This window comes from Xiphias gladius, chromosome 10 (assembly GCF_016859285.1).
Source record: "Xiphias gladius isolate SHS-SW01 ecotype Sanya breed wild chromosome 10, ASM1685928v1, whole genome shotgun sequence".
Taxonomy (NCBI): Eukaryota; Metazoa; Chordata; class Actinopteri; order Istiophoriformes; family Xiphiidae; genus Xiphias; species Xiphias gladius.
In genome coordinates, this window is record NC_053409.1 from 9,759,258 (window position 1) to 9,773,606 (window position 14,349).

Consider the following 14,349-nt stretch of genomic DNA (forward strand, 5'->3'; position numbering starts at 1 on the left):
TAAAAATAATAAAATAAGAACCATCTTAAGCCCAAACTGATATAACCCTGATGACATCATCAGGGTTATATCGGTCTATATTGGTCTTCTTTCTTTTTTTTTTGAAATCTTTGGAAATCTGCCTACAGAACCCATTATACAGCGTTTTTCACAGACCAAGTATCCCTCCTCCTGACGAATAAAATGAACTTCATGTGTAAAATCAGTGGAGTGCCCCTTTAATGTAGGTGAACCAGTCATGTCACTAAACTTTATTGGATTTTGCTGAGGATCCTGACATCTCCCAGAGGGGCCTCTTAAGGCCCACGGACCACAGTTTGGGTACTCCCGATTTTGCCGTGTTTTTAATCGTCCGTCTAGCTATACCTGTCACTAATCCCCCGGCGCTGCGTGTCGTCGGAGTACTCCTCCTTCCCCGTGTCCATGCGAAGGAGGAGTTTAACCCCACATTGCCTGGGAGGAGTGCGCAGTCTCCTGGCGCTCCGTCCCGGGAACACTTGGTCTGCAAACGGAGGAGTCGTGGAAGTGCGGTCCGAGAAAGCCCGATATTTATGCCTCCGTTAAACGCCACAGCGTCATATTTAGCGGTGGCGAAGAGGGGCACGCGTGAATACTGAGAAAATGGTGTTTTATCACAGGAAACAGTAGCCGGGTAAGTTGCAAGCGAACTTATTTTACAGTCACCTTGGTTTGAGAGGACTCTGCTCATTTGTGTGTGTGCGCGCGCTTTGTCCGCTTCAACCCGTAAACGCATCAGCGTATTCACTTGCAACGTGTCTGTGAATCAGAAGTTTGTGGATGAGCGTGTAATTTCACAAGTGACTTCTCATTGGCCGTTGCGTGTTGCAAATCCCGCCGCAGCAGCTGTGAGATAAATGATTTTCCCTACACAAAGATGTGATTGTGGTCAGTGAATATAACTATTCATGGTGAAAGGAGTTTGGACACCATGGGCCACCGTATGAAACTACATTGTACTCATTCACCAGCCTGCTTTGTCCTGGAGAGAATTAGAATTACAAACTGGAATACAATATTTGTTATAAAATCTTCTGCGCGGCGGTGAAAAGCGGTTTGGTATGATAAATCAAAGGAATTGCATCCTGTAATTATGTTCAGCCTTGGAAATGGATAGAAACGCCATACTAAAGGCATCTGGGTGCCATGCTATTGACATAATAGATCAGTGTATGGAGATGTTCAACATGTAGTCCCCAGCCGCGTCAGTTTGAGAGAGGCTGCTGATTGCTTCTCTTTCTTCCTTCTGATTTATGAACCGAGAGATTGGAAGTCATTCCACTAAACGCTTGGGTATGTTCTGCTGTTACCTTTCAGTGTGAGTTATCCTCCACTTGTATTGTTGTTCGTCCGTGTGCTGGGGTGGAAGGGCTCTCTAGCCACATACAGAGGCAACAAAAGGGGCCCCGAGACCCCTGGAGTGAAGGGCCTTCCCAGAGCAAACAGAACCATGGAGCAGGAGGAAGGGCCAGGCATGCCTTTTGGCATGGTGGGCCCTCTGTTGTGGAAACCCTCAGGAGAAGGTGTCAGTGTGACTGTCCTTCTACCTTTGCACGCCGCTGAGGAGGGTTGTAATAATAAAAACACAGGCTAATGTTTGATTAAAAGAGGCTGGCTGGCCCGTTCATTGATCTGTCTGAAGGCTGGAGTTTTGTCCGATATTCTCACAACTGTATCTTGGTGGAGAAGTTCAGTCTTGAGGAATTGTGATATGGTAATGGCAAATAATGTGATTAATGATTATTGAGTGATGGATTTGATAAGTGGATGCACTGCAGTTATTTACCAATCATGTACTTGGAAAAGGAATTGGGCTCAGCCCAAAATGAGCAGAAGAGAAAAGATACCCAAGAATGCATTTTGTTTATTTTTCTGGAGGGGGAACATGCTGTGTGATTGGTTTATATTTAGTCAGGCGTTTCAGCCCCCCGCCTGTTTAATGGACTATACAGAAATAGTTAGTTACTTACATAATTGCTGTTCATCTCATGGGTGCACCCAGTTTTTTGTTTTTTTTAATCCGTTATCAGTAACAAAATCGCCGGGTCAGAAGCCGTGGCACTCTATGGATATTTTGGCCTTTGCTGCTCACAGTTTGGTGGCAAAGAAATCCTCAACCACAAGGAACATTATGTTTTTTACTATTCTGTTTTTCTCTTGGTTGGGACGGGTTCTTGAACCAGAGTGGTGCCGATTGAGTGTGGCCCGTAATTTCTTTTTAGTGGAAAACGTGATTGCTTTGCTTGTTCACTCTTTCCTTTTGTGCCATGAGTTGCACATTGAGTCTTTCAGCTGGCAGGACTGCCGGTTGCCAAAATTGTTTACCAGTGACAAAAGCCAGATGTAATTCTACCCCCTCTCTGGGTGGCACAGAGTTGCTTCACAGGCATCTACAGCTCATCGCTTGTCTAATTTAAGTTGAAGGGCTCAGTAACATCAGCAAACAGTGACATAATTACCGCAGGAACTTCCCCTGTTAAACAGTCTATTTTGAAGTCAGTGGATTTGCTGTGTGTAACTTTGTGGACTTATGTAAAGAAGACCAGTCTTACTTTTTTGGAAAAACGTGTTGTCTTTGATACTTTGACTCTCTGTGTGAACAGTGACCTTTGTCGAGTGAGAAAAGGAATTGTTCTCATCTTTGCAGGCTGTGTTTGAGCGCCCGTCGTCATTAATTCTGACGTGCTAGCACACTGGCCGAGAAACGCCAATGTTTCATGTCTTCTCCCCAGCACATTTTTCTCCATATAAGGTGGCGTGCATGTGACTTATCAGGCATGGGTAACATCTGTGCTTATTGTCACACGGGGATGAGGGCCTTTTACTGTCTCTAGGTAGAGAGGTGCTGCAGGGGGAAACCACAGGGGTCCACATTACTGCTGGATCTTCCAGACAAAAGGATTTGAAATGGATCAAATTGGAATCTACAAAAATTTTTAATTTGTCCTATTTCACCGGATATTCACTCTGACTCTCGATTACAACGAAATGCCCTTTCAAGGCTTTTATTCTAGTTTGAACAGCCCAGTTAGGCAAGCATAATAGTGACTTGCATGTTTCTATTTCTTACTACTGCGGTTGAGATTATATTTGGGTTTCAAAGTGTTTGCTGGTTGTGTGCGACCAGCAGTGTCTGGAGTGGCTGCTATAAAAAGCAGGTGGACTGAACGCTGGTGTTGACAGCATCTTGGCCAAGACTTTTCATTTGCTACCGCACTCACTGAGAGACACATGCCTGGCTTTGACCCCTTCCTGGTGCACACAACTACAGGTCGCTGAGCTATCACCAACGCAATGCTCACATCGCCCGTCCTGTCTTGTAGCAGCAGTTTGGACCAAAATAACAACTGAACGCTGTAACTAAAAATCAGCTGAAAAGAGACGCTTTGTACCATGTGTGCTGCATAATTCAGTGACTCTGAATTTAACTCATTTTGCTATGGCTACTGGGCTGGCGAACACACACACACACAGCCAACCACTTTGAGGGATGGTTTCAGTCAGCTGCACTTTGTGTATCTGCTCCAACACGAGATCCCCTGCTCTGCTGCAAAAACAGGAACCTTCTGTCAAGCTCAGCAGAGCGATGTGGTGCCATCCAACTGAACCGATGTACCCATTCACCCTCTTCGTGAAAGCCACAGCTCCCTGGCCTTTGAGAAAATTAATGTGTATATCTAAATTGAATTTCACTCCTTCCGGGTCACCTGCTACAGAATGGCCTGTAAGGTTTACAAAAAAAATGAAGATTAAATGGTGGCGGGAGTTTTTACACTGTGTCAGATGAGGTATCAGATTAAGAGTTACCTGGCAGATGTTTAGGTTTTAGGTGAACAAGGAAGGGAGGTCGCTCTTGAACACTGCCAGACGACTTCACTTGTGATTCAGACTTTCATTAACCCCGAAGAAATAACTTGAAGACACACCATTACCATTCTTTTATTAATGGTCATATAAATCATATGGCAATTAGTGTACATGAGGCAAAAAGCCCCCGTGGTAGCAGCTGAGTAGCAGTGCATGATATTCCTGTAAGCATACCAGACAGCATACAATATTTCAGACTGGAAAAGGAGCTGTTTCAGCACTCTGAACCAGACCAAGTGATTTACAAGCTGTGGACGCACGAGAAGTGGTTTGATTGTCAAAATGTATGAACAATGAGATGAAGAGGACAAAGAGAACTGGGTATAGGAACTATTCGCTGGTGGACTGATCCACATATGGGACTTGATGTCTTGACAGTCTGCCTGCTATGGAGAATCCAGTTGGAGTGTGTGTGATCTTATATTCTCAGAGCATATTCTCTCAGCGCATTGATGCTGTGTGTAAAACCCTGTTTGAGCCTATGATTATGAATTCATGTTTGAAACAGTCCAGTTGCATCATGTCTGATAAATTTTGTTTGCTATACCTGCTTCAAACGATGGCAAGTTTTGCCACATTCTTCGGGCAATCAACAGCCCGGTTTATATGGAAATAACCCATTCTGCCCCCACCCAACTCATTGGCTCTACGCTGCTTACTCATCAATCCTTATAACAAAAGAAATTGTGATTGATCTGCCCTACCTCGGTCCAGTAGCCATAAGGTCTCACTTACTATCCTTGCCCGATTGGAAAGGCAAACACAGCTGGTGCTGAAGGCCAAAGTGCTCGGTGCTGGGATGTTCATTTGGCGCCATGTGTCTTGTATTCTCCTCCATGATGGATGGAGCAAATTCTGGTTACACATATACTCCAACAGATCCCCCCTGCTCATCAGTGGGTGGAGATTGACCGTCTTTTTGTTTTTGATGAAAGCTAGGAAGCCCACCCTCAATTAATTTTTCCATGCAGCAAATCAAGCTTGGTTACTGATTGTTCTAACATATTCAGAATCATATGTAAAAAAAATCAAAGCAGTGTTCATCTCTTTGATTCTGCATGGTAAGATGAATTTGCTTTTTATAAAAATTTCTTCATTACCATAGTCTGATTAGTATCCAATCGCAATATGTTCTTCTGAATAAATGATAAATGTTACTACTGCAAAGTTATACAGAGCAGATGGGAAAGAGTGTCGTAATGTGCACAAATCCATCACTGACCACACATGGATCCAACTGTATCTAATAGTCCATTCATCACAGTCTTATCTTTAGCAGCCATATATCAGCCGTCAGCCACAACAAAAAATTGATATAACTCTTCAGTCTTACAAGATATTGATGTTGTTTCCCTTCTTTTGCTTGCTCAGTAGCTCGCTCCACTGAACTGTGTGGGACATGACGTGACCTTATCTGCATAGTTTCCTGCGCTTTGTGACAGACTTGAAGTGCTTTGCAGGGTCTTTGGCAGCCTTTGTATTCGTGTTATGTTGAGGAATATTTTCAGGCTCATTAGCACTCCTCACCATGTCCAGCCCCCTCCCTGCTTTAGCAGTCGGTGGTTTGATCTCAGAGCAAGATAAACTCTTTTCTCCACTTCTCAGTTTCCAGACTTTTGTCATGTTGGTTCAGTCATTTGGCGTCTGGCCAGCGTAAACAGAGACGTGGTCCCAATTGCTTTAGGTCAACGGCAATCCTGGCATCCACTCAGCAAACATGCTCAATTAAAGCTTTCTTGAAAATCCTTTTCTCCAAAGAGGTAAATGTATCCAAATAACCTGTTTTCTGGGGCGATATCATCGTCAAGGCTTTTTTGGCTGACAGGCCTCAGCTGTCAGAAGGAAAAGGATGCTGTTTGCACGTTAAGGAACTTATTGTAAAGCAAATTAAGATAAGAGCAAAGAAACAGTAGTTATAGGAACATTTAATCAGTTTCATATGCCTCTGAAACAGCAGGAAAATGTTGTCAAATATGCATCACATCCTCAATGTAAAGGAAGTGTTGTATCGAGCAGGCCACAGTAGTCGAGCCTGTGTGTCGGCTTGCTTATTTTTACAGTACCCTCTGGATGCCCACATTGAATAGCCTTTCTCCATTTCCCAATACGGTTGACTTGGATTTTCCTCATTTTCCAGAAACATCCAATTCCACTTTTCTCTGCTCTGCTAGCGTCAAGACCTGATCTTCGCTTGGCTGTTACATAAGAGCTATTTAACCCAGGGTTCATCCTCTCTGGCCCAGGGGAACCAACTTGCTCACGCTGCCTGGCTAGCTCTCCAATTCACCCTGGCTGCACAGTCCACAGCTTGCGTCGTTTTCACAGTTGATGGGCGCAGGTGCAAAGGCAGGTGCAAAGAATGGTCTAGACTTTTCTACTCTATTTTTTAGAGGAGAAACAGTTGCAGATAAGTAGAAGATAATTGCTTCCCAGTTCTGGCATATTTTTGCTACAAAACTAACTAAAACAAATCACTCTTATCGAATAACCTCGCCATCAACAAACTCCGACAAGAGTGCTGCATTTATACAAAGTCAAGAAGGTCAGTATTACCGCTAGCAGGCTCCTGCATGGGTTGTTGCCAAGTCAATCAGATAACGCAGAGTGCAGGCCGTTGCTAAGCTTGTTACAACCTGAGACAGTCCTGCAATATTAATACGTCTCCCTCCCCAAACGATGTCACAGCAGATGCCACCAGGCTCTCTTAAATGCCGCTTTCTAAAAGTTTTAGCAATTCAGCTGACATGGGTTCAAAGCCATGTCAGAGGATTATTAAAGCTTGCCACTCACAGAAGCTCTATGCAATGAGACTGAATCTCTCAACCTTATGTTATGATATTAGAGAGGAGATGGAGAGCCACCAGTTCACCAGGCTGGTGGGCATGGGCAGACACGGTTGTGCTGTGTGTACAGGGGATTTCAGAGGCTATTAATGGCATTCGACATTCAACTGTCATTGGAGAAGTTGATTCGTATATTGTCTGCAGCTCAATCCTAACGTTATTAAAGGTGCTGGAGCCAAGAAAGTGAACTGCTTGATTTATAGACTCCCACTGATCTGGTCCTGGTTCCCCTGTCCAAGCACTACAACTCTGATCCAAGAGAGGTTCTCTGATATAGAAGGACTAAGCAACACAACATGAGTTTGAAGGAATAGTTTGATATTTTAGGAAATGTGCTTGTTTGCTTTCTTTATGCAAAGCTAAGCTAACAATCTCCTGGCTCCAGCTTCATATTTACCCAAACAGCACAACATAGGTATCGATCTTGTCATTTAACTCTTGGCACAAAAGTAAATAAGCATATTTCCCAAAATGTTGAACTGTTCCTTTAAAAGGGAAATTATTAATATAACCCTAGTTTTCTGGTGTAATTGTGAAAGCCAATCAATGTTTTTTGCACATAAAAGAGAACAGTATTCAAAAGATATTTTTAATGCTGCAAAATTTAAAGCATGGCAAGGACGGTAGCTGGTATGGGTCATCCCGCTCAACCTGTCAAAACCTCCCTCGTGGTTTGACCCACTCAACTGGACACCGCTGGTGTTTCCAGACGGATCTGTCTGGATGTGATGATGTGTGAGAGCACAAAGTCTACAGTTTAGACTGTCTCTCTGTGGTAAAATGGGAACAACTGACTCACAACTACAAGGGATGTGCTTATCCTGTGTATGTGTGTATATTAGAAAATCACTGCCGAAGTATGCGGGACCACTGTGGTGCACATGTTGTATAGCAGCTCTTCTGCCTGCATTCTTTCTAGCTGAATAAGAAGTCTGTGTTACACGGCATAACTCTCTCAAAGCCTTCATCAGCCATGCTGATAGAGTAGCTGTGTGTGAGCCGCCTGTTGGCTTTCACACAGTGAAAGTTTTAGTCTGTAGCTCATCTGCTTTCATGGTAAGAATCTTTCTGCCAGCATATCAAAGAAAAAAAAAAATGCCTCTTTCAGAAATGCTGCATTTTTCTACATCCAGGAGCCACCCTTTTAAACACTCATTGATATTCGCCTTGTATCTGACAGGATCTGGTGTAAAGTGAATGCGTACGGCGACAAAATCATTCATTATAAATCATTTCCCCTTTGGAGGGGGAAATCATTTATTCATAGTCTCGTGAGGTTAGTGATCCAAGGAGCGCACCCTGACTGGTGACTAATCGGTGGCTGTTGTTGTGTCACTCAACCCACTGACACGCACTGGATACACTTTGGTGTCTGTTATTGCAACCCATATTCTCTGTCAGTACAAACAACTGCTAGAAAGCTTAATTTCACTTTTTTTTTGCCTCAGGTGTCTATGCTCGGGCTTAGATACAGCATGAAAGTTTTCATTAGTGATCGCCAATTCTCTCCGTCCACACGTCCTTTTCTGACTGGCATAGACTCTAACTGTAAAAGAATGACTTTAATAACTGATACTTTTCTTAAGGCTATTTTGAAAACCATTTTTGTGTCTTTAGGCAGCCGTCCTGCTCCTCAGTAGTAATTTTGTGTGTGTGCGAGTGAGCGGTTTCGTCTCCAGCGTCAAGCCCTGTGGTCTGCTCGCGTGGAGATATCCGCCTCACTGGAAACTTGTGGTGGCCTTTTTATACGCTAATAACGATATTATACAGTCCATAGGTTCGTACTGGCCTGCCCAAGCTTAAACTAATAATAACAATGCCGAGAAGCGCCAGGAACTGGGGTTTCCTGACAGTTGAGATGATCGTTACAGTTCAAGGGGTTGGGTGAGCTGTACTTCTACAGTCATGTTTTCTTATTAGCCTCATGTATCATTTCACTTTGTATTTTTTCCTCTCACTCGATCATTCATGTGTACATGTGTCCTGTAGCTGATGAAATTTAGAATTAAGAAGTGGGAATTCTTAATTCTAAATTTTCAAACTTTTGTTTTTCGATTGCATGTACACCACTTAATTAGACTTTAAGTGTGGCCCAGAAGAAAGTATGCCATTAGTCAGTGAGCCTCTTTTCTGAAAAATTTGTGTGTGTGTGTGTGTGTGTGTGTGTGTGTGTGTGTGTGTGTGTGTGTGTGTGTGTGTGTGTGTGTGTGTGTGTGTGTGTGTGTGTCTGCGTGTGTGTGTGTGTGTGTAAGGGGGATTGGAAGGAAGTGTTAATGTTTGGTCCTAGACATGCCTGCTGCTTTTGCTAATCATGCAATAATACAGTACCACGGGCTTTTTTTCTCTAAGCCAACAAGTATTTTAACAAGTTGGAAGACTGTACTCATTCTTTCCGATCTTTTTCCAGCATCCATATCAACACGCATAATGTCTGGGCTTTTTGGCGATCCACGCAATACTCTCTGGCTAGCCACAGGAGTCCACCAAGGCCAAGACACATTCATGCATGGCATGAAAAAATGTTGAAAAAATTTACAATCATCTTCTATATGCTGTGTGCAGGGGAACGTCACTTTGATGTGCTCTGAGACAAAACAGCCTCACAGACTCTGTGGACAAGTCAGATCAGGTTAGATTGTTTAAGCCACTATATGCTTCTGTGTTCATTATTGCTGTTTAAAATGGGGTGCAGTGCATCAGTCTTGGCGGTCTGTATTATTCTTTTCTGTTATTATTCTGCCAGTTTGGCAGCGCTTTCTCTTGATTATTCAGGAGTCGCATAATCTGTGAATTTCTGTTTTGTTTGTTTGTTTTTTTAACGCCTTCCTCTCACTGGGTGTGGGTGGAACGGTTGCTATATCTACACCAGTAATGAGAGAAACAGTGGATGGTTTGTAGTGAGCCGTTTACCTCAAGGGTTAAGTATCCATCTCTATTCCCTCTAAGCCCAACCCTGCTTAGGAGGAGAAGGCTGTGAATAAATACCACCCTTGTCCTCTCATAATGGAACAGCTTGACCTTCTGTGACCTCTGCTGGTTGGAGCATCTGTCTGTTGATTCCTCCAGCCGGTCCTATGGGACAACACCGGGCTGTCACATCTGCCTGTGAGAAGTAATTCAATTGACTGAGGAATTTATTTTACAGAATAAAAATTAAGAACAGGCCTATACTTTTTCAGTCACAACAGAAACCCCATCAGCTGGAGTTTATTGATGATTTACTGTCTTTAATTGTATGAGAGTACTTGTTTCTTTCTGTGCACTGTGCATGACGACTGCATAATGAGCGCGTTCCTCATTGACATTCTTGAGCCTTCCTGTATGGATGGGATAATAATGAGTTTGGCAGGGGCTTTAATTTAATCATGTCGGTAAATGCCGCGCACATGTGGCACAGCTGCTAGCGCTTATAGCCGAGTCGTGCCATGCGCTTAGGAGGTGCCATTGGGTGCCTGCATTGGCTTGCGTCTGTGCTATCAGTCTTTATGAACCACATTCCTTAGTGAAAAGGCTTTGCAGAACTGGACAAAGGAGTTTGTTTTGCAAGGATTTGTGTGTGACTTCTCTGCAGCAATCGAATTAGCTCACGTGTCCCTGCATCTGCGTGAAACTGGTTTAGGTGTTTTCCTGCAGCTTGCACAAGGCACAGGTCTTTGGTGTTGCATTTATTTAACTTTCACTGTTAAAGCACAGTGCTGCCTTAAGTGCTTTTTTGAGCACCTGTTCTGGATTATAGGTCGATAACGGCTCCCAGCTAATTTCTAGTGATAATTCAGCGGTGAAATCTAATCTCACCTCTGCCATTTGGGCTCCTTTTAGAGTGAGCTTTATAGAAGTCCTGCAAAGTCCTTGAAAAGAAAATGAGTCAGAGACAAAGCGCAAACCTCAAACGTACACACTTAAACATGCACGCTCACATGCATTACTGGGCACATTTTCTTAAAACAGGTTTCACACAGCATTCTGTAAAGTCCAGTGAATTGCATGTTAACCTCTGACACAGTTTTAGGGTGGGAAACTAAAACAGGGCTGGTCATGGCACTGACTAAGCGTCTGCTGGAAAAGAGACGAGAAGACCTGCAAAGTTGTGTCCACACACGCAAGACACACACTCACTGCAGGACGTGTCCAGTGTGGCCTTATTTGTCGCCTTTTTACAAAAAAAAAAAAAAAAGGGCCACTCTTCACGGCTCACCACAGCTTGACGCTAACAGTCACTTGTGGTTTTTATTCACCCAGGTATGGCTATTTATTGGCTGTTGCAATGAAATGAAATCTGTCAAGACTGTTCCAAATCTGTGGTCTGATTTAAAGAGGATTAGCTTTAATCAAATTACACTTAGATCTATGAAAATAAAAATGTAGCTTCAGCTGTGTGCATAATTCTTTGTCGGCATGGAGCTCTCGTATTTACATAGCGGCTCGCCCATACATCGTCTACAAATACCTAAGAGCCTGCCGCATGCGCAGAGTAACATCAGACACCCAGAACTGGTGGCTCTGGTGAGGAGTGAAATTTCTGTGCGTGTGCCTGGATGTCTCGCCCATCATCAGTGCTTTCAGGATGCTGAGCAGACAGTGTCGCTCAGATTCCTCTCCTGTTATCTGTGCTGTAAGTCTGCTTTGGACAGCACATGGTTACAGATAGTGTATATATCATGGCCAGCTGGGCTTGCAGCTGCAATAAAACAAATTGTTTTGGTTAATGATAACAGGAGCAAGCTTTCCTGTAAAAGTGAGATTGCACTAAGCTGGTCTTATTTCATAACCTGTTTATTGCCCAGGGAGTTTACCCACCTTTGATCAGCGGCCAGCTCAGGAGAGAATATAAGTTGTTTTCCCTCGTCTGTAGAGAGCCAGTAGCTGTGAGAAACTTTATGTCAGAGAATGGTTACTCTAAGAGAAGATTCTGCCTTTGTGCTCGGCACCTTTTACTAAAGCTGTACTGTAAGTTGGATACTTCTTATTAGAGGCTACATGAGTATTTAAGGACATTTCTAAGCTGTATGTGCACAAACATGCGTGCCTTTAGACTCCAGATCCAGCGATACATATCTAAACAGCGTTGATTTTGCATGATGGATGGTTTGTTTAGCTGTCCCGACTATCGTCTTGTGTTTACAGGGCTCTGATGTAGGTCCGCGAGCTGATGCTGACAAATCCGCCGCCTTATCCTACCATCTACAGCCGGCCGCTCCACTCAGCTCAGCTAGACACAAAGATGTATGCTTGTCTCACACAGGCTCAACAGTGTGAAGAGAATACTAAAGCTTCTCTGGTGAATCATCGCATTAATTTTCATTGTAGACAGAAAGAAATTGCATTCCTACATTGTCTAATGCATTAGTGATGTGGTCTGAATTTGTAGCCGCAAAAAAGGTCAGCTGTTATAAGCAATGCAGTCCTGAACTTTGTTTTAAACAAGTGAATCCTCCGTTCTGGTAGAGAGGGATTATCCTGCTTGTTTGTAGTTCAGTTTCACTTGTTTCAGGCGCTTCTGTAAGCATCAGGGTTTTGAAACAAGGAAGAATAAAACGGATCACTCCTGGCATATTCAGAGACATTTGCCACATGAAGAGCAAGCTGTTTGGCTCTGACTTATCTCCTACTAAAGGGGACATTTTCGCACCATATTGGCTGAGTTGCCACGTTGGATGTCATGGTTTTCAGGTTGGCCTCTAATGGCTGGCTGAGCATCAGGTCTTTTGTTATCTATCTTAACATTGACCACGATGAGCAAACCAACCAGACAGGCCCAGACTAGTCTAACCACCTCTAATACACTTAAAGCGTCATCTTGGCTTTTGCCTGTCAGTTTGTCACAGTTTATGCCTTTAGCAGACATGACTGTGATGTATAAATGTCAGCGAAAGTGCTGAGCTAGCGACAACAATTACTGTGACCCAGTCGATGCTTAATTTTGTATTTCTTGCCCATTTACCATTTGTTTTCCAGGTCACTTACTTGCGTTATCAGTCAGATGGTCTTGTATCCTGCACGGTCAATAGAATAATGCTGATGAATTGCATTAGAGCGAGCTGAGTGATTCATGTGCGGTTTGGCCCGACGGTGGTCCACTGTTTGGCCCTTGATAGGCCATAAAAGGAGAGAACTGTCCATTGGAGCATTGGTTTAACATGAACATATGCTCACCTTGGCACAGGAAAATAGCATTTGAATTACCATATCCATTAGTGTCAACCTGTCCTCTGGCTTTCCAAGCTGCAGTCACGTATTAGTGATCCATCAGCTCACACAGATTTCTCTGAATAAAGTTTTACTCTTGGAGAGGGAGAAAGTGGCTCTGGGGCCGCGAGTTGTGCTCTACACCCAGGGTGGGGGAGGCCACAAGGGCAAACTCCCTCTGGCGTCAGAGCTCCTCAAGAATGCGGAGAGGGATTAATGCATGTCTTTGGCAGTGATGGATGGGACTAAGAGACGCACACGCACACACACTCATACACTCACATATATAGCCACTGAACATCTGGATGCAGACTGTTGGACCCTCCCCTGCTGCAGTATGTGCCAGTTTAGCAGGTGTGTGTGTGGGTTGTGTGTATGTGATTGTCCACTGGCATAAAGCCAGACATGGTTGTTTGCCCTCCTACCCCAGACAGAGCTGTATTCACCAGCCACATGTCATTTTGTTTCAAAGGTGCAGCTTTTATCATGCTAGTTCACGACTGGGGCAGTTTGAGAGATTCACTTTGTCCTTTTCAAATCTCCAATCAATCGATTTCTGCTCCCCTTTTGTTTCCTGTTGGGTCCAATGATCGATGCTGCATGTGTGTGTTTATGGTCTAGGATGTGAGTGTGTGACTTCCATTACTGTACATGCACTTGTCTACCTGCTCGCAAATCCCCAGCACCTCATTGTTTCCCTGAAACCTCTGGTGATTCTGTGTGACCTGTGGCAGCTGGCTATGTGTGACTGATGTTGTACTGCAATGGTCAATGATCTCTGATGGATCACCTAAGGGAGCCTGGAGTGTGTCTCAAGACTGCCGCAGTACACTACAGTGGCTATTGCTATGGTAATGAGTGAGTGAGTCGGGGGCTGATTGTATTAATCACTAGAGCTCACACCAGGTAGCGTGTGACAGATTATCCTGCAGCGCGCAAAGGACGGCCACAGTCGATTCAAGTGGAGATAATACATTTTGCGAATGAGTTTAATGCAGGCATTTGCAGGCATTTGCATGCATTTGCGCAAAATATACAAAGTCACTGGGAACCTTAACTGATGACGCCTGAGATTCTAACCGACCTTCCTGAAGGTTAAGAACTAATGTTGTTGTTCTTTTCCCTTTTTCTCCACCTCGGAGGCACTTTTCTTTCCCCATCTCTTATTGGCGGAGAGATAATTAGGTATCTCTCCTTCCCCTTTATTCAAGTAAGCTGTCCTGCCTTGCCCCGTCTTCCTGAGCAGGGCTGGGTGTGTGCTTGTTTTTCCAGCAGCCTCAGGGTCTCTTATCTGACCCTATGGCGTCTGAAGAAATTCTAAAGGCTCCACATGTTTCGCATGCACCGCCTGTCACTCTTTTACCATCACCTCCAGGCTTAAAGTCAGGGGCTCTTGAAGCTTGCTTTGCTTTAGTAGACTATATGACAATAGAAT

General features: G+C 43.9%; 1 protein-coding gene across 3 annotated transcripts in view; it reads left to right on the plus strand.

Moving 5' to 3' along the window:
• Nucleotides 1-339: 339 nt before the first annotated feature.
• The window catches only part of tiam2a (TIAM Rac1 associated GEF 2a), a 69,081-nt gene continuing 55,071 nt past the window's right edge, over nucleotides 340-14,349 (plus strand). For 2 of the 3 annotated variants that reach the window (XR_005708253.1, XM_040137571.1), the window contains exon 1: nucleotides 340-652. The gene's annotated coding sequence lies outside the window, so the exon portion shown is untranslated. The remainder of the gene's footprint in view (nucleotides 653-14,349) is intronic. The other variant, XM_040137572.1, reaches the window with a different exon arrangement.